Here is a 19,067-nt window from a genome sequence, read left to right as displayed (position 1 = left end):
ACTTGATTATGCTGTTTCCCTTTGACAAATGTTGGTCGGTCAGGTGGGCAGAAGGCTCGTGGCTTTCGCCATACATTTTTGGCAAACCACACTCCATTAATTAATTACATCTACATTAAACCGTTCAATGCTGGTGTGGCCTCGATTCAATCATGCAAAAATGTGTGCAATAAGACTAATTCATATCTGACACTTGTGGACTTCTTAATGATTGAATTTTGTTTGAAGCTTCTTCCAAGAGCAATTACAGGAGTTTGTATGGAACAGATCTCTCTATGAATTTCAACTGTACATTCTGCAATGTTTTGTTATTTTTTTTTTAAATTCATGAAGAAAACCCTCTAAAAGCATTTCCAGACATTTTTTAAGACAGTCTGTCCAATATCTCGTTAGGACTCATTCATTTTGAAGCAAAGGTTGGATATCGCATAATTCAGAATCCATTGAGATCACTATTTTTCCTTCACTGCAAGTATGCAAGCTACGGATTGTATTTCCAGATAATTTCCTTTGATGGATCCCCCAGACATATGCTCCATTCCATATGATTCGAGCGAAATGAAAGGCGGCCTTTATGGAGGCTATCTTTGTACTCTAGGTAGGTGTCCAAAATTGCTGAAGCAATTCCTGAAGGAATTCTTGAAACTATTTTTGGAGAAACTCCTTAACAAAAAGTCAGGAGAAATTCTAGAAATAATCTAGAAATATTTCCGGGATAAATTAGTGACGCAATTTTCAAAGAAATCTTTGGATGAATTTCTAAGAAAAATTGATATTATCATTCCAGAAAGTCTTGAAGGAATGCTTAAAAAATTACTGAATCATTGTAGGAATTTCTGTAAGAGTCCTTAAACAAATTTCCGAGTAAATTACTTCCTGAAGGAATTCTTGGAAGAACACTTGAAAGAAGGGATTTTCAGAGAAACTCCTTAAGTACTTCTAAGAGAAATAAGGTACATCGCGGCAAGTTGAAACGGGTGGAGTAAGATGGAACACGAAGCTTTGAAAAAGATTTCAGTACAATTTAAAAAATTTGCCTTTATTCAAAGATTGTTTGATACAAAAACTATAATATTCAAATTGTTTATGATTCGATTACATCATGTTAACCCGCTGTTTCATCTTACCCCACCTGTTTTAACTTCCCCCGGTGTTCCTTAGTCTAGGAATCCTAAGAGAAATCCCAAGAGGAATTCTTGAGACAACCTTTTGAAGAGTTCCTGAAGGAAAACTTGAAGGAATTATTCCTGGAGGAGTTACATACAACATCTCAAAGAATCAATGTAGATATTTCCAAAGGAATCTTTGGAGGAATTTCTGCACTAATGCCTGTAAAAAAAAAAATTTGGAAGTCCCAGGCAACTTTTCTGGCGCATTAAACGTCTTAGAGTAGTATCCATAGTAGTATAGAGTAGTATCCATTTCCCGGCCAATTTTCTTGTCCCGGGATTCGGGACAAAATACTCAGCTAATCCCGGGAAATCCCGGGATCCCGGGATTTTTTTTTTTAATTTCAATAAAAACCCAGAAATTTGTTTTGTTTTGCTCTTGTGCAGTTCAAATATTATTATTTATTTACCACATTTATATTTTGTTTTCATTATAAGCCATTTTATCCAATTATTGTACAATGTAATGAACCATTATTCTTTGTAAAAATTCATCTATAAAGAGAATTAAAGGATCAATGTTAAGTTCACCAAGAAATGTCTGTTTTCAACTCTTTAGTAGTTAATTTATTGCAAGTTAATTTTCTACAAATATCTTATATTTTGAGTGGAAAAAGCATCATAATCCGTCCAATATCGCTACGGATGATATTTGTATTTTTGGTGCATTTAAAAAAAACGCATCTGTTCAACCTCATTGCAATTTTAGGGAATCTTTTGAACTCATAGTTTTTTTATGAATATTTCAATACAGAAGTTTGGCTTTTTTTTGCAATTGCGGTTTTTGAATAATTTTAAGGACGTTGTACTCGTTTTTGAGATTCATGAATTCTCTTCTAAAAAAATCGGATAATTCACATAATATAGTACAAGTTTGGACTCAGGTTTCCAAACATTACAATGTAATATAAAATTTGGGTCACGTCCAGTTAGTTCTTACCGCCACTGAATAAACCAGTATAATTGAAAATTTAATTATAAGGCATTATATAAAACCAAGGGCCCATATAGCCACAGCTGTAAAGGCGTGGATATTCAGCATGAACATGCTGGGGGTGACGGGTTCGATTCCCAGCCGGTCCAGGATCTTTTCGTAAAGGAAATTTACTTGACTTCCTTGGACATAGAGTATCTTCGTGCCTGCCACACGATATACACATGCAAAATGGTCATTGGCAGAGGAAGCTCTCAGTTAATAACTGCGGAAGTGCTCATAGCTGAGAAGCAGGCTTTGTCCCAGTGGGGACGTTACGCCAAGAAAAGAGAGATATAAAACCAAATTTGTCGTGAATGTTTTCTTAAGTATAACCTAGTGTCCAAAGCCCAATGGGTGGTAAGGACTGTTCATTAAAGAAAGTGGACATCTGTTTACCAATAGTTTAGAGTTAAAACTAAACAAAAAATTGTGAATTTTTGCTCAGTGTGTAAAAACATTGTTCACTTCGGCAACACACTCAAAGAAAACGGAAAAAGTTAGAAATTTCGAGCGATAGGTCGTATTAGCTTCACGACTAGCAGATTAATTCTGCACAAATGGTGTTCCAAAAAGTTGTCGTTTCGAGAATTGGCTCACTAATACACTTCCGGGACCGCAATTTTTTAACGCTAAGCAGGGGACAGATGTGCCGGATGATGTAGGGTATATCAGAGCTGAAAAATTTGGGAAAAAGTTTCTAGTGTGGCAAGCCAATTGTTCATGTGGCTTAAAGAGTTCTTCGTATTTCACAACGGGTACAATCAACGGTGAAAATAACAGAAAGGAATGCATCAAAAAACAACTTCTACTTATCTACCGAAAACATACGGTTCCTCTTTTGTTTTAGGCGGATCTGGCATCCGCTTATTACGCTTCTTCTACACTAGAGATGCTCAAGACGGAAAAAGTGGATTTTGTCGAAAAATGGCAAAATCCACAAAACTTCTCTGAACAGCGTTCTGCGGAAAGATACTGAACAATAATTAAGCGGCATCTTAAGAAAGATGAAAGAGAAGCAAGCTCTGTTGGTTTATTCAAAAAAAATTGGCCTGCGGCACAACGAAAAGTTACGGAGAAAGTTGTGCAGAATCTAATGGGAGGTATCAAGAGGAAAGTCCGAGCGTTCTCCCGAAAAGCGAAGTAAATGTTCAAACTCACGTGAATTTGGCCACATGTATGTTGATTGTCATTTATAAAAAATAAACTTTTGAATTTGTTCGAAAATACATATTTTCTGTTGAAAAACAGGTGTCCTCTTTCTTTAATGAACAGTCCTTATGTGAGAAAACCGATAATATTCCAAAAGTGAAAACAAGGTTTTGCTTGGATATTTGGCAGTTTTAGCTACGAATGATCTTCATTCCGGGATTCCCGGGATTTTCGGGATTTCTAAAATTATATCTCGGGATTCGGGAAATCCCGAAATCATTCGAATCCCGGGAATTCTTGTCCCGGGACGTCCCGGGAAGGACACTCTAAAACGTCTCTATCGACAGACACCCCAGGATGTGTACGGTCTGCTATGCTATGCTATGCTAATGCCTGAAAAAACTTTTAGAAGAGTTTCTGAATTAATCTTTGGAGAAGTTACCGAAGTACTGTAGATATTTTGGAAGTAATGTTTGGAGAAATTCCTAGAAGAATACAAGATGATATTTCAGGAGGAATTCTTGGATAAGTTGCTTAAAGTTACTGAGAAGAGTTTACAAGAAAATGTAGAAATTCCTGTAGAAATCTTTGGATTTGTTTTTGGAAAAAGAATCCATTGAGGTATATTTGAAGAATCATTGAAGAAACTACTGAAAAAATCCTTGTAGGTATGCGGTAAAAATTCTTAGAAGTACCATAAGGATCAGTAGGCCGGCTCCAGAAGCCCCTTTTGTTTATGCCTCTTAAAAATTCTTACACAAATATCTGCAAGGATTCCTTCAGGAGTTCTTTCATCGACTTTTCAGAAATATCCTGATGGATTCTTTTAAAAGAATTTCCAAATATTTCTAAAAGAATTCTTACAATGATTTCCTTGTGAACTCTTCTAAGAAACTTTAAGTAACTCCCCCAAGATTTTCTTATCAAATTTCCTCTAGTATTATTCCAAGAATTTCTCCAAAGATTACTTTAAAAATTCATCCAATGATAGCTTCCTGAATAAATTGTTGACGGATTTCCTGTATGAATCCATCGAGGAATGTTCATAAGATTACTTCGAAGAATTCCCTACGCAAACCTGAGACAGATTTCTGATGAAATAAAATTCACATACTTGAAGAAATTACTGATGGTATCCTTGCTGAAACTCTTAAAGGAACTCTTCAAGAAATTTTTCAGATATCCCTGGAAAAATTCATGAAGGCAGTTCTGATTTATTTGAGGATTACCTTGAACGATACGCAAAGGAATTTCTGAAGGAATGCTTGCAGAAATTCATGAAGGAGTCCTTGGAAAAGTGTTAGAGGAATCCTTGAAAGAATGACCAAAAAATACTTTGAAGCATTTCCTGTAGGAATCATTAAATGAATCTTAGCATGTTTTCCTGAAGGTGTTCTTGGAGTAATTTCTGACGAAATCCTTGAAGGAATTGTTGAAGGAATCTCTGGAGGAACTCGAAGTGCAATTCCTGAAGGAATTCCACGGATTTTTTTTTTAAGATTTTGTAAAAATAGCTGAATGTTTTCCTGGACGATCATCAGTGAGAATTCAAGTAGGAATCATCCAGAAAACTCTCGGAGAGATCCCTAAAGCATCCCTAGGGAAGGCTCCTTAAGAACTATAGGAGAAATACTTCAAAAATCGTCAGATACACTAACTGAAAGTACTCCATGGCCTTATATAATAAATGGACAGTCTAAAGGTATGTACAGATACATTCTACCGTTAAGTATCAAAGTTTTGACGTTTTGAAAATGGGAATGAGTAGCGTGACGTTACAACGTTGTAACGTCACGCTACTAATTCCCATTTTATACATACTTTTCCAATGAAAACCAAATGTTCAATAGGTCATATTTATTGGAAATTTTACAAGGAATCCGAATATGAAAAAATATTTGAGGGTTTACGGTCGAATTTACGAGTTATAGTTAACAATCTGGCCAAAAAGGCATCAAAACGTTGTAACGTCACGGTAGAATGTGTCACAACATTCTGCATTAAAGGCCACTTTGCGGTTTATTGACATGCAGAACATTTCACAACATGAGAGTCATACAACCCAGAGCGACTGAAGCAACCGAATGTTGCTTCAGCATATCTGGAGACAGCGTTGACAGAAGAGGGTGAGGCCAATATGACCCCTCTAGAGTAGTGCTGAAGTACCAAAAAAGCAGCCACTAACGACGTACCCGCGAGCATCATCAGGAGCTGTCAGAAAGAATGGTTTGCGTAGAGTGCAGAGCGATAATGCAGCAGCAGAAGAACGCAGCGCTGGCGGTAATGCTGCAGCATAGGACCCGGCAGAACGTGGAACATTACAAACTGACGCGGAAACTGCAGACCCGCTTCTTTCGGGAGAAGGAACGTCGCCTGGAAAATGCGGTCGCTGGTCCCAAGAAATATGTAAGTTCTACCAGAAACATAACGAATCTCGCAATGGCTTCGTGCCTGGAGGTGAAATCTGAAGGGATAGGAATGGAAGGCTCCTGACAGACAGGCGTGAGGTGATTGGACAGAGCGTTTTCTTACCTGGAAACCCTGGAAGACCGGGAATCTTCAGGAAATTTCATTTCACAGGAAAAACCCTGGAATTGTTGGTATGAATAAATAGATTTTTGAATATGTAGTGTTTACTTTTTTTGAACATGAGCTTTTACCACCGACGAACCGACGTGACGAGGCGTTTCAAAACTGCTCCCCCTCAATTTCACGGTCGACCAGCAAAGCGAGCGAACCTTTCTGTCAAATCAGCGCAGACGCGCACCTCTTCCTATATAAATACACGAGGGTTGGGATCGGGCTAGCAAACCAACACGAACCGTTATAGAGGTGGCGATAAAGTTCGGCTATTTTTCATCATGGCGTCGCAGACAACAAATTGAAATTTGTTTGTTCTAGCTGTCACGTCGGTTCGTCGGTGCTTTTACTACATGTTTATAGTATGAACTATCAAAACAAATATTTCCGGCAGGTCGACGGTTCCGAAAGATGCTGCAAATTTCATGTAGACGCGGATGAATCCGGAAGTTTATATTTTCCTCAACAAGGGTTTTTCCAGAAATTCCGTATGGACTATTTAGTGGAACTTCTTTAGAATTACTTCGTGGAATGCCTTCCAGGATTTCTCACAAGCACTTTCCGTATTTTTCGCCATTTTTAATGATATTCCTTTTCGAACTCCTTTGGGAGATTCTTCCGGATTTCAACCGACTCCAAAATTCAAATAATTCTCTCAAGGATTCTTACTTGAGAATCTTCCAGGATTTCTGAATTCCGATTCCTCCTGTAGTTCTTCACGGGGACCCTACAGAATTTCTTTCCAGAATTTCTTCCAGAGGTTTTCTCGGAATTCTCCTAAAGTCGCTCGTGATTTTTTTCTCGGGGTTTCTCTTGCGTTATGCTTTAAGAAATTTTTGTGGGATTTCGTTAAGGATTATTCCCGAGATCTCCACAAGGGTTTGTTTCTGGATATATCCCAGATTTTCCCGGGATTTCTCCCAAAGCTTTTACAAGATTTATTGCAGGAACTTCTACTAGAGCTCCTCCAAGGATTTCTTAACAAGTTTTTCAAAAATTGTGTAAAGAAGTTCCTCCTGGTTCCGAAGCATCTCATGTTACTTCTTCAGGAATTTACATTAGCTTTTTTTGTAGAGTTTTTCATGAGATTTCTACAGGAGTTTTAGTCGGGATATTTATTAAATGTTCTTGCGGGATGTCTTTTGAAGTTTCAACTGAAATTTCATCCGGAGTTTCTTCCGAGACCTCTCTCAGAAGGGCCCCTTCCGTTATTGGTTCTGGGATATCTCTCAGAGTGTTTCTGAATTTATCCTGGACTTTTTCCTAGGTTTCTTTTTCTCAATTTGCCTTTGGATTTCTGCCGGAGCTATTGCTGATATTTGTCAAGGAGTTATTCCCGTCATTTCTCTTAGAGTTTTTTTTTTCAGGCTTTTCCTCGTAGTTGGATTTTTTTGCAGTGATACTCCAGTTTTTTTTGCTGATTATGCCCCATGAATCTGGGTGCTCTTTTGGCATTTCTTTAAGGACAGGCTTGTTAGAATCCCAAAATGGCCGCCACAATGGTCGACTTTGTCACTTACTCATGATTTCGAGCGCACAAATCTCTTCGTAAACAAAACCAGCGCACCTGGACTTCTCATTTTAAGCTCATTACAAGTGAACAAGAACAGAATAATAAAATGAACTGTTGTTTGAAGTTTGCTTCTTGAGATTTGTTGATTGATTGATTGTCTTTATTCAAAAGACTTTCAGCCCTTGGCTGGTTCGTCTCTAGAGAGATTTGTGCGTCTGAAGCTCTGATGCGGGATTTCAAGACGATTGTCCTTAATAGATGCTCCCGGAGTTCTTCCAGGGATTTTTCCAGGAGTTTTTCTCAGAATGTCTGCTGAAATAACTTACGATGTTCTTTAGAAGAAATTACCGGAGAAATGCTGGAAGAAATCCAGGTGAGAAAGGTTGATAAAAACTCCGCATAAACCTATTGTAGAAATCTCAGAAGGAACTTCGGAAGAAAACTGGGACATCCTGGAAAAAAGTTCTGGTGGCAATCCCGGGAGGAAATATAAAGAAAATTTAGGGAAGAACTCAGAAAACATCTAAGAGAAATCCCGAGAGGAACTACAGGTGAAACCCGCGAGGGAAATCTAAGAGAACTTTCGGAAAACTCTCTAGACGAAATCCCTGGAAAAGCCTTAGGAATGAATTTCGCAAAAATCCCGAGGCAAGGTTTTGGAAAGCTATTCCTGAAAACCACAAAAAGAAATTCCTAAAGAGACTTTGGAAAAATTTTGCAAGGATTTGTGGGAGGAATGCAGCGAGAAACTCTGGAAGCATATCGGGAAAACCGCTGAAAGAAATTCCGGGAGGTATTCCTGTAACTATCACGCCGAGGACCCGCCCACTCCCGACATACTCACAAAATGTGGGTTCTTCCTTCGGAAGGGAAGTAAAACGTGGGTCCCGAGATGAACTAGCCTAGGGTTAAAAATCTCGTTAATACAGACAAAAAAAAAAAAGGTATTCCTGTAGAAACACCGTGAAAAACTCGTGCTGAAATTGTGGGAGGAACTCAAATTCCTTCTAGAGTTTAAATTTCCACGGGGATCCTACAGTATTTCTTTCCAGAATTTCTTCCAGAGGTTTTCCCGGAATTGTAACCAGAACCCCTCGTGGATTTTTTCCGGAGTTCATCCTGCGTTTTGCCAAAAGAATTTTTGTGGGACTTCCTCCAAGATATATCTCGAGATCTCCACAAGCATTTCTCTTAGGATATATCCCAGATCTTCCCGGAATTTCGCCCAGAGTTTTACAGCAACTATTCCAGGAACTCCTACCAGTGCTCCTCCAAGAATTTCTTATTAAGTTTTTCACGAATTTTGTGCAGGAGTTCATCCCGGGGTTTCTTCCTAAGTTTCATGTAATTTCTTGAAGAAATGTTGGTGCGCTTTCTTCTAGAGTTTTCCATTGGATTTCTACAGGAGTTTTAGCCCGGATATTAACTAAAAATTCTTGAAGGATTTCTTGTGAAGTTTCGTAGTTACTTCCAGGACTTCTCTCAGAAAATTCCTCCCGATGTTGATTCTGGGATGTCTTTCAGAGTATTTCTGAATTTATCCTGGACTTCTTCCCAAGTTTTTTTTTTCAAAGTGCCTTTTGTGCCTTGTAAGAACTTTCCGGAAAATTTCGGACGAAATCTAGGTGAGAGAGGTTGAATGAAACCTATTGTAGAAATTTGAAAAGGAACTTCGGAAGAAAAGTTGAACATCCCGAAAAAAAAGTCTGGTGGTAAACTCGGGAGGAAATAACAACAAAATTCAAAGAAGAACTCAGACAACATCTAAGAGACATCCCAGGAGGAACTACAGGTGAAACCCGCGAGGAAAATCTAGGAGAACTTTCTGAAAACTCTTTAGACGAAATCCCTGAATAACCTTCGGCAGGAATCACGCAAAAATCCCGAGATAAGCTTTTGGAAAGCTATTCCTGAAAATCATCAAGAGAAATTCCTGAAGAGACTCTGGGTAAATTTTGGAATGATCATCGGACTGCAGCGAGAAACTCTTAAGAATATCGGGGAAAACCTCTGGAAGAAATCCCAGAAGGTACTCCTTCAGAAACTCGGTGAAAACTCCTGCAGAAATCCTGGGTAGAATCTCTGGTGGTAATCACAAGAACAACTCCTTAAGGAACACCGAAAAAATGTCGGAAGGAACTATTTGTGGGAGCAAATACTAAAAAAAAACCTCTGGATGAAAACTTGGGAGAACTAGAAAAAGCCAGGAAAAATAAACTCAGGCAAACCTTTGATAAATTCATGGAAGAATTGTATGAGAAATTTCAAAAAGCTGTAAATAAAGAATTGAGGTAGAAATCCAAAGAGGAACTTCGGAAGGGATTTGAAGAAGAATCATTGGTAGAGTTTCAAGAGAAATCGTCGAAGGAATTTCAGATCGAATTCTGCATAGATTTCCAATCTAATTTATAAACAAATCTTTGACGAAATTTCTAATTCCTGAAGGAGTTTTTGAGAAGTATTCACCTGAATAGTCAAGACTATTGGTACCACCCGTTTTTATTCAAAATGGTTGATATTCTCACGTTTCTAGATTTCCGTAGGATTTCATCGAAATTCCCAGCATCAACAGTAGAGTAAGGTGGGGCAAAATTCGACCCTAGTTGAAAAATCAATTTTTCTCAAAAAACCGAAGCAGATGAAAATAAATGAATTCCGTGTGATGATTCTACCATCCATGAGCTAAAATTTTGCTGAACAAAGTTACGCCAAATGTCTTTTTATTTTTGAATTACAACGCTTTTTGTATGTGTGCGTCTTATTCGAACTCTTGCCCCACCACTGGGGCAAAAGTGCGAATCTAGTGTTTGTGGAATTTTGCTAACCATAGCACACTATTTTGACACTTTGGTAATAAAAATACCTGAAACCAATTAATATTTGATGTTGGAACTGGAATACACTCTAAAGTTCGTTCTGGATTTTACCCAAATCAGGGTTAAAGTTACTACACCAAAAATTAGTAGTTTTCCGCCAAGTTCAGATAAAATAACAATTTTTTTTCAACTTCGATCGCATTTTCTCACTAATTCCATCATTTTTAGAGAAAATATGTACATTTTACAAAATTTTAGGGTTTTAACTGATGTTGCCACATGACTCGAACTTTTGCCCCAGAATTCGAACTTTTGCCCCACTATGACGGGCTTGGTGGTCTAGTGGCTACCGCTTCTGATTCGTATGCAGAAGGTCACGGGTTCAATCCCTGGCCCGTCCCTTTTCATCTTACTTTGTATCTTTCTATCCACTTCTTCTCTCTCTCTCTCTCTCTCTCTCTCTCTCTCTCTCTCTCTCTTCTCTACATATACAACTCATGTATATTCATATGTTCATAGCCATCGCTAGAACCAGAAACGAATTGGAAAAAAGTCGTTTCCCTCCCTTCCAATTTCCACTCACAGCACAGTGTATATAACGCCTACAAGTTATGCAACCAAAGCGTACTGTGTCACCTTACGAACACTATAAATAACCCCCTATCCATGGATCGCATCATCGACCCAACGGTGACTCCCAGATCTCCCATCCTTTCCGTCTAACAAATACCCCAGTCCGTGCTGGATGTGGGGATGCAGAGGTGATCTCGGTCTTTAGTAGCAACAACCAGCACACTCTAACATTCCTTTCCCTTCCCAACTGACTATAGGGACGTGGCCGGCGCCGGTATTGATCCAAAATGTATGAGCTGCTAGAATTGCACTTTGAGAATAAGTGGAGTGTCCGAGCCCTTATTCATTTGGATCTCAGTGCAATTGGTACCAGCTCAGATCAATAACGGAGTAGCAACCATTGACATGTATAGTCAGATTTGATCGTTGATGATCGAGAATTCGAACTATATGTAAAATATGATTTCCAAATATTTTTTGCAAAAAGTTATACATGATATACCTAGTTACGCCCCAAAATAAATGACCGTGATCGATTTCATTAAAATTCTAATCCATGCGTTGGAAGGGCCATTGCAAATTATTATTTTTTGATAAAAAATCAACATTTTGTCATAACTTTTCGAAATATTGATCAATTTTCATAATTTTTGGAGTGAAAGACTCTTTTTTAAAAAGGTTTCGAACAACCTTGACACCCGAAAGAAATAATTTGAATTGCGCTCAAAAACTTCAAAAGATACTCTTGCCCCACTCAAACTTTTGCCCCACTTTACTCTACACCAAAAATTAGTAGTTTTCCGCAAAATTCAGATAAAACAACTTTTTTTTTTCAACTTCGATCGAATTTTTTCACTAATTCCATCATTTTTAGAAATATTATGTACATACAGTACATTTTGCAGAATTTTAGGGTTTTACCTAAAGTTGCCCCACAATTCGAACTTTTGCCCCACTATGTGTAAAATATGATTTCCAAATCTTTTTTACAAAAACTTGCTAAAGCATCTTCAAAATATACCTAGTTACGCCCCAAAATTAAAGACCGAATTCGATTTCATTACAATTCCAATTCATGCGTTGGAAAGATCATCGCAAATTACATATTTTGGATCAAAAACCAACATTTTGTCATAACTTTTCAAAAAGGCTTTGAACAACCTTGACACCCGAAAAAAATAATTTGAATTGAGCTCAAAAACTTCAAAAGAAACTCTTGCCCCACTCGAACTTTTGCCCCAATTTTGCTCTACAGAGGATAAATGTCAGTCCAGTTCCAAAACTGTGTAAAAAAATCAACGGTCATATGGTCTATAGCACTAGCGTGCACAGGGGGGGGGCAAGGGGGGGCACTTGCCCCCCCCTTCTATAAAAAAATATATGCACCATTTTTGCAATTCTTGCACCTTGGATCTTACCACGCAATGTTGAGAATCACTGAGCCATGGTGCACCATTGACACATACAATTTCTTAGTATCTCATGCACAACCATGATGTTCTCAGAATCATCTAGGCTTAACTCACGCACCATCTTCTAACTAATCAGTGATGTCAGCACCATATTCGAATAACATGCACCATTTTGGCATTTCGTATTCCAAAACTGTATTCCATGTACGTGAACCATGGTAACTTCGGCACCACATTGAATTCTAAGCACCATTTTTGCAATTCGTGCACCTAGCCATACAAAATAACGAGTATCACTGAATAGCAGTGACGACTAATACAGCACACTAACATCATGCACCTTCTTCAAAGCTTTCAATACACCATCATGATGAATGATTTAGGTATCCACGCATTATGATGATCGCATGAAATGTATTTTATCAATTAAGTATCTAATACCTCATACTGATATGCACCATCATGAAACTTCATGCACCATCACAGCTCTTCAAGCACCATTTCAGCTCTTCAAGCACCATTTCAGCGTTTATCATATCATCTAGGCATCTAAAGCACCGTAATGCCGTGAGCATCACATAAAATACATTTTTTGTATGCTATGCACCATTTTTGCAATTCGTGCACCTAACCATATTGATAAGCTTTGAAAAACGGTGACAACTAATGCATCATCTAGCATCATGCACCTTCTTCAAAGCTTTCCAACCACCAATTTGGCATTCACTATATCATCTAGGCATCTTATGCACCATTATAATGTGGTTCACAAGTGAATTTGATGCACCATTTTGACATTTCGCATACAAAATAGCATTCCTTGTTCCTGGTCTATGTTGATTTCTGTGCCGTATTGAGTTTCCTGCACCATCTTTGCAATTCGTGCACCTACATATGGAATTTGTTGAGTATAACTGAATAATGGTAAAACTAATGCACCATACAAACATCATGTAGCTCCTTTGCATTCCATGCACCACCATGATGATCACATAAATATCTAAGCACCATCTCACGCGTCATCTAAGCATTTAATTCACATTTGAATTTCATAAGCTCCATTTTGCTATATCGTACACCAAAGTGTATTCCATGTACCTGATCCATGTTGACTTCCGCACCACATTTAATTCTATGCATCATTTTTGCAATTCTTGCATTTTGGATCTAATCACCCAATGTTGAGAATCACTGAATCATGGAGGCAACAAATGCACCCCTGATACATACAATTTCTTAGTATCTCATGCACACCCACGATGTTCTCAGAATCATTTTTAGGCTAATCTTACGCACCATCTTTTAACTAATCAGTGATGTCAGCGCCATATTAGAATAACATGCACCATTTTGGCATTTCGTATTCCAAAACTGTAATCCATGTACGTGAACCATGGTGACTTCGGTACCACATTGAATTCCAAGCACCATTTTTGCAATTCGTACACCTAGCCATACACAATGTCGAGTGTCGCTGAATCTCGGTGACAAGTAATACAGCACACTAACATCATGTACCTTCTTCAAAGCGTCCACATAATGAACTAGGTATCCACACATTATGCTGATCTCATGCACTATCTTTTAATCAACTAGAAATCAAATGCATCATACTGTTATGCACCATCGTTAAATTTCATGCACCATCAAAGCTTTCCAAGCACCATCATCTAGGCATCTGATGCACCATTATGTTGTGTGCATCACCTAAAATACTTTTATTTTGTATTCTATGTACCATTTTTGCAATTCGTGCACCTAACCGTGCAACATGTTGATAATCTTTGAATAACGGCGACAACTAATGCAGCACACTAACATGATACGCCTTCTTCAAAGTTTTTCATGCACCATTTTGGCATTCATTATACCATCTAGGTATCTTATGCACCATAATGATGTGGTTTACATTTGAATTTGATGCACCATTTTGGCATTTCGCATACAAAATAGCATTCCACGTACCTGGAATCAACATGATTTCTGTGCCACATTGAGTTTCCTGCACCTTTGCACGAATTGCATGTGCACCTTAATATGAAACATGACGAGTATAACAGAATCATAGCTAATGCACCATACATACATCATTCATTCCATGCACCACCATGATGTTCACAGAATCATCCAGGCACCATCTCACGCACCATCTTTGAATCAAATATGTGTCTAATTGCGAAATAATGCACCATCGTTAAATTTTATGCATTACTAAAGCTTTCAATGCGTAATCGTGGCGTATATCTGTAGAAATCCGTGAAGGCATTCCGGGAGAAATCCCTGGAGAAATTTAAGGAGGAATCCTTGAAGGACTTTCTGGAGGAATCCCTGAAGGCATTACTAAAGAAGTGCTTGAAAAAATTCTTGAACGTAGCTCTCAAAAACTGGAAGAGGAGTCTAGAGAAATTCCTGTAGAATTTGCAGGAGGAACTACTAAAGGAATTGCTGGAAAAATTATTGCAGGAATTCCCTGAAGGCATTTCTAAAGGAATCCTTGAAAAATTTCCTGGAGGAATTCCAGGATGAATTGCTGTAGGAATTCCTGAAGGATTTTTTGGAAAAATTCCTGCATGAATTTGTGGAAGAATTACTCGAGGAATTCAATGACGAATCCTTGCAGAAATAACTGGAAAAATCTCTGGAGGAATTTGTGGAGCAATTTCTGGAGGAATCAGTGGAGTCATTTCTGAAGGAATTTTTGGAAGAATCCGCGAAAAAAATTCTTGGAGGAATTTCTGGAGACATGCTTTCAAGAATCATTGGAAGAATTTCTGGAGGATTTTCAGGAGGAATACTTGGAGGAATCCCTGGAGACATTCATTGAGAAAATCCTAGAGAAAGCTTTGGAAAAATTCCTAGAGAAATCCCTTCTGTAATCCTAGGAGGAATTCCTGAAGGAATCCGTAAAGCAATTCAAGGATCAATCCCTGAAGAATTATTAGAGAAATTTCTGGAAGAATCCCTAGAGGTTTTTCTGGAGAAATTCCTAAAAAAAATGTAGGAATTCCTGGAAGAATTTCTGGAAGATTTGCTGAAGGAATTCTTTGAAAAATTTCTGGAAAAATACTTGCGGCTTCCTGAAGGAATGATTAAAGGAACTCCTCGAGCAAAAGAATTCCTAGAGGGATTTTTGAGGAATATCTAAAAAAATCATTGATGAATTCCTGGAGGAATTCCTGTAGATATTCCTGGCGAAATCTATGGGGGAATACCTGATGAAATTTTTCAAAGAATTCCTGGAACAGTTCCAGGAGAAGTTTTTTTTCTGGAGAAAACCGTGGATAAATTCTTGTAGGAATACCTAGAGGAATTCTTGGAGGAATCCATGAAGAATGTTTAAGATGATTTTCTGGAGCAATTAATAGAGAAATTTTTATAGTTGTCCCAGGAGAAATTTCTGGAGAGATTCCTTGAAAAATTCCAGAAAAAAATCCTGAAAAAATGTATGTAGAATTTCTCGAGGAATTCCTGGAAGAGTTCCGGGAGAAATTTCTTCAGGATTTTCTGGAGAAATCCGAGCAGGAATTCATTTAGGAGTGCTTGCAGAAATTCCTGGAGGAATCTCTGTAGAAATTCCCGGAGGTATTCAAGATGGAATTAACGAAGGAATTTTTGCAGGAATAATGGAGGAGTTCCTGGAGGAATTTCCGAAAGAATTTTCTGAGGATTTTTTTGCGAAACATTCCTGGAGAAATTCCTGGATGATTTTCTTAAGGAATCTCTGGGGAAATTCCTGGAGGAATCCATGTTTGAATTCCGGGAGGTATTTCTGGATAAATCCCTGAAGATTTTTTTGGTGGAATAACTAGAGAAATTCCTGGATAAATTCTTTAAGAAATTTCTGGACAAATATTTAAGGCTTCCCGGAGGAATGCCGGATTTTCTGGAGAAATCCAAGCAAGAATTCCTTAAGGTATCCTTGCAGAAATTCCTGGAGGAATCCCTGTAGAAATTCAAGATGGAATTACTGAAGAAATTTTTGAAGGAATGAATGGAGGAATTTCTGGAGGAATTCCCGAAAGAATTCTTTGAGGTATTTTTTGCCAAACATTCCTGGAGGAATTCCTGCAGAAATTCCTGGATGATTTTCTTCAGGAATCTCTGAAGAAATTTCTGGGAGAATCCATGTTTGCATTCCGGGAGGTATTTCTGGATAAATTCCTCCAGATTTTTTTGGAGGAATTCATATATGAATTCTTAGAGGAATAACTAGAGAAATTCCTGGATGACTTCTTTAAGGAATTTCTGGACAAATATTTAAAGCTTCCTGGAGGAATGTCCTCGAGGAATTAATAAAGGATTTTTTTTTTGAGAAATTTTTGAAGAAACTCATGGATGAATTCCCGAAGAAATTTCGGAGGGATCCATGAAGAAATCTCTGTAGGAATTCCTAGAGAAATTCCCGGAAAAGATCCGGAAAAATATATTTTAGGATTTTCTGGAGGTATTAGTCGAGGAATTTCTGGAAGAAACCCTGGAGACAATATTGGAGGAATTCTGGTAGAAATTCTTAGAGAATTTTCTGTAGGAATTCTGTCAGCAATCCTTGGAGGTATTTCATGAGGATTCCATGGAAGTATCCCTGGAGGAATTCCTAAAAGAGTTCTAGGAGAAATTGATTTAGGATTATGTGGAGGATTCCGTGAAGGATTTCCTGGAAAAATCCCTGAATGAATGCCTTGAGAAATTCCTGAAGGAATTCTTGGAAGGGTTCCGCGAAACATTCCTTTAAGATTCTCTGGAGGAATTCCTAGAGGATTTTGTGGAGTAATTCCTGGAGGTATTTCTGGATGAATTTTTGAAGAAATTCATGAATAAATCGTTGAAGGAATGAATCCCTGAAGAAGTCCTTGAGAATTTCCTGTAGATTATCCTGGAGGAATCCATGGAAGAATTGCTCGAGAAATTCCAGGAGGAATTCCTGGAAGAGTTCCAGGAGAAATTCCTTTAGGATTTTCTGGAGGAATTTGTAGAGCAATTCCTTGAAGAATCTCGGGAAGAAATATTGAAGAAATTCTGGCAGACATTCCTAGAGGATTTTTTCTAGAAGAAATTTCATGAGGAATCTCTGGAGGAATTTCTGGAGGTAATTCTGAAGAAATTTATGGAGTATTTACTGGAGGAATTATTTGGGGAAATTCTGGAGAAATACATGAGGCTTCATGGAGAAAATTTTGAAGGAACTCCTCGAGAAATTTCTGAAGGAATTTCTGGAGGAATTTCTGCAGGGTTTTTTTTAAGAATTTCTGAAGAAATTTTTCAAGGAATCCCTGCAGGAACTCCTTGAGAAACTCCTAGAAAAAGTTCTTGAGGAATTCTTTGAAGAATGCAAGGAGAAATCCCTGTAGTTCTGGTGAAAAATTTCCCAGAGGATTTTTTAGAGGAATCCCTGGAGGAGTTCCTGGTAGAGTTTCTGGCGCTCTTTCTTAAGAAATTTCTGAAAGAATTTTTGCGGAGGAATTTTTGCGGAATTTCTGAAGAAATTCATGAATGAATCCTCGGAGGAATTCCTGAAGAAATGCCTTGAGAATTCCCTGGAGGAATCCATGGGGGAATTTTTCGAGGAATTCTAGGAGGAATTCCTGGAAGAGTTCCATTTAATTTAGGATTATCTGGAGGAATGCGTGGATCAATTCTTTGAGGAATCCCTAGATGAAATATTGTAGGAATTCTGACAGTCATTCCTAAAAGAAAATTTCAGGAGGAATCTCTGGAGGAATTATTGGAGTATTTACCAGAGGAATTATTTCAGGAATTTCTGATGAAATATACGAGGCTTCCTGGAATTTCTGGAGGATTTTTTGCGGAATTTCTGAAGAAATCCATGAAGGAATTTCTGATGAAATTGTTTGAGAATTCCATGAAGGAATCCATGGAAAAATCCTTGGAGAAATTTCTTGAGGAATACCTGGAAGAATTCCGTGAGAAATTCCTTTAGCATGTTATGGAGGCATCCGTGGAGGAAATATTGGGGGAATTCTGACAGACAGACATTCAGGAGTTTTCCTAGAAAAATGTCAGGAGGGATCTCTGGAGGAATTTTAGGAGTATTTACTGGAGGAATTCCTGGGGGATTTATTTGAAGAATTTCTGGAGAAATATATGAGGCTTCCTGGAGAAATGTCTGAAAGAACTACTCGAGGAATTTCTGAAGGAATTTCTGGAGGAATTTCTGGAAGAAGTTTCTGAGGAATTTGTGAAGAAATTCAGTAATGAATCCCTGGAGAAATTCCTTAAGAAATTTTTGGAAAAAATCCTAAAGAAATTCCTAGAGGATTGCTTGGAGGTATTCCTGGAAGAGTTTTGGAAGAAATTCCTTTAGGATTTTCTGCAGGAATCCGTGGAAGGATTCCTGAAAGAAATCACTGGTTGGATATTGGAGGAATTTCTAAAGAAATGTCTGAAGGAACCCCTCGAGGAATTTCTAAAGATATATCTGGAGGAATTTCAGAAGAAATTCATTATTCAATCCCTGACTGAATTCCTGAAAAAATCCTGGAGAAACTACTGGAGGAATCTGTGGAGGATTTCCTGTAGAGATTAATCGCGAAATTTTTGGAAGAGTTCCGGGAGACATTTTAGGATTCTCTGGAGAAATTCTGGCTAAAATTCCTAGAGGATTTTCTGGAGAAATCCCTGGAGGAATTTCATGAGGAATTCTTGGAGGATTTTTTTTGTTTTGAAGCATTCCTGTAGGAACTCGTGGCGTTATTTTTCGAGAAATTTCTGGAGGAATTTGTTGAGGAATTTAAGAAGGATTTTTTTAAATGATTCATGGATGAATCCCTGAAGAAATTCCTGAAAAAATTCGTTGAGAATTTCCTGGATAATTTTCTGAAGGAACTCCTGGAGAAATTTCTCAAGGAATTCCAGGAAGAT

General features: G+C 38.0%; 1 protein-coding gene across 2 annotated transcripts in view; it reads right to left on the bottom strand.

Moving 5' to 3' along the window:
* LOC109428051 (histone-lysine N-methyltransferase ash1) overlaps window positions 1-19,067 on the bottom strand; it is a 69,287-nt gene that overhangs the window by 10,999 nt on the left and 39,221 nt on the right. The gene's annotated exons all lie outside the window — the stretch shown is intronic.

This window comes from Aedes albopictus, chromosome 3, assembly GCF_035046485.1.
Source record: "Aedes albopictus strain Foshan chromosome 3, AalbF5, whole genome shotgun sequence".
NCBI lineage: Eukaryota > Metazoa > Arthropoda > Insecta > Diptera > Culicidae > Aedes > Aedes albopictus.
The sequence above is the reverse complement of the archived record's forward strand: the minus strand, read 5'-3'. Positions and strand labels throughout refer to the sequence as shown.